At 43.3% G+C, this 1,815-nt stretch overlaps 1 long non-coding RNA gene across 1 annotated transcript; it reads right to left on the bottom strand.

Moving 5' to 3' along the window:
- Positions 1-25: 25 nt before the first annotated feature.
- LOC109508101 (uncharacterized) lies at positions 26-1,544 on the bottom strand. The gene is made up of 3 exons (XR_002166592.1): positions 1,172-1,544; positions 728-786; positions 26-595 (listed from the first exon to the last, which is right to left on the bottom strand). It is a non-coding gene; the product is annotated as an uncharacterized LOC109508101 (long non-coding RNA).
- Between the last annotated feature and the right edge of the window lie 271 nt (positions 1,545-1,815).

Here is a 1,815-nt window from a genome sequence, read left to right as displayed (position 1 = left end):
GGCGTTGTTTCACTGAAATTTGATGAGAAAAATGAAAAGATTTCTAAATGTGATCATAGTGGCAATCTTAAAACGTTTGTCTTTCAAATCGACTTGCTCCACTGAAATGAATGGAAATGCGCTTAATTCGTTCCAGCCTCCCAAACATAAAAAAAAATTGCAATACTTTTTTTGTCTTTAAATGGCACTCTATAACATTGAACTTCATTGCATTAATATTAGTCTAAAAGGGTTATGAGACTGCCACAAAGATGCCCATCTAAAGCATTTCCCATGATATGTTAGCATTAAGCTAAGAGAGGCGTTAGCTTGACAGTAAACTGGGAGTGGCATTTGACACCTTGAATCCTTTTTTTTTTCTGTACTATCTCTCAAACCGCTGCTTGTTGTGAACTAAGTTGAGTTTAATTCATTGTCAGCCTGCAGTGCAGGTCACTCAGCAGGTCTTTCGTATCTCAAAGCATCACTCTACGTAAGCGTTGAAATGAACAAAATATTTTTTCCCTTACTGGAAGTCCTGGCCGTCAAAATGATTCCTCATGGCGAAAGCCAGCGTGGCTCGAAAGAGGAACAATTCGTTTTGGCTCCAGACATACTGCAACGAGCAACAACAAGAGCACATCAAAAGGCTTTCGAGCAGTCGCCAGATGGGCCCGGTCGCCATGGCATCAAGGGCCGTTAGCTCGCATTAGCATGCGTAATGACGATGGAGCCAGATAGTACTCACCGCGTTGTCTCCCAGAGCCGTTCGGATGCTCAGCCGAACTTTGTAGCCATCCGAAGCGCCTGCCACGATTCAAAGGGGAAAATTATTTCTGAAGAATTTTGGTGTTCGTAAAATGAGTTAATATCTTACAGAGCTGAAACGGTTTGGAATTTGTTGAATGAGCTAAAATACCAAAATGATCTTCAGTTTTAAAAATATAAGCTTTTATTTTAACCAATCACCATTTTTAGATAAATTGAATCATATTTGAACACTTTTTACTGGGTTTTGATTTCAAAACTAGTTAATCATCAATGTGTTGCGTGAATGTAAGGCAGTCACACATAGTTTTGGCTTCCCAATGTGGCCCGCGACAAAAACGACTTTGACACTCGCGTTCAAAACCATGGCGCTGCCACTCTTATAAGCTAAGGTCTCGTCGATAAAGATTCTTTTGTTTCCTACCTGGTGTGCAGAGCTGCTGAGCCGACGAAAGCGCCACAGAAAGCAGAAAAATGACCTTTCCCGACATTTTTCTCCCAAGTGAATGTTTGGTCAGCCGCAGTCAAGTTTAATGGTTAAGCCAGGACACACCTGAATTAACCTGCCTGGCCAACGGGACTCTCCTCCCGTCCGGGGAAACTGTAAAATGGTGAAAAAGTGTTTGTTCAGGCCTTCGTGTGGGAGAGGCGACCTCCCCAGCGAAAAAACACCGGCGTTTGAGTCTGTTTACTCAGCGCGGAACAATGTGCGAGCCGCTCAGTGCCAGCCGTGCACGAAATGTTCTGACCTGACGCGTGCAGTCGAAATAATAAGAATGTGCTTTGGAGTTGCGTGAAAGCTTATGCGCTGTTGTTATACCCTCGTAAACAATCCTTGAGCAAAGGTGAACGACTTTGGCTGCGATAATGCCGGACAAATCCCCAACGGTTGCCAAGTAAGGATACACGCTCAATTTTATGGACGTTAAGAATTGTCCTCTTCTTTGGCGTTCTCCGCAGAAGCTCGACGTGGCTGAATAAGGAACACACTCGGCGTCCATAAAAGCCAAAAGATTATGACGATCGTTGTAATAATTTTGGAGGTTGAAGTAGGCATAAGTAGAGATG

The sequence above is a fragment of the Hippocampus comes genome, unplaced genomic scaffold (genome assembly GCF_001891065.2).
Source record: "Hippocampus comes isolate QL1 unplaced genomic scaffold, H_comes_QL1_v1.1 scaffold634, whole genome shotgun sequence".
NCBI lineage: Eukaryota > Metazoa > Chordata > Actinopteri > Syngnathiformes > Syngnathidae > Hippocampus > Hippocampus comes.
Note: the sequence above shows the minus strand (reverse complement) of the source record. Positions and strands in the feature narration are given on the sequence as shown.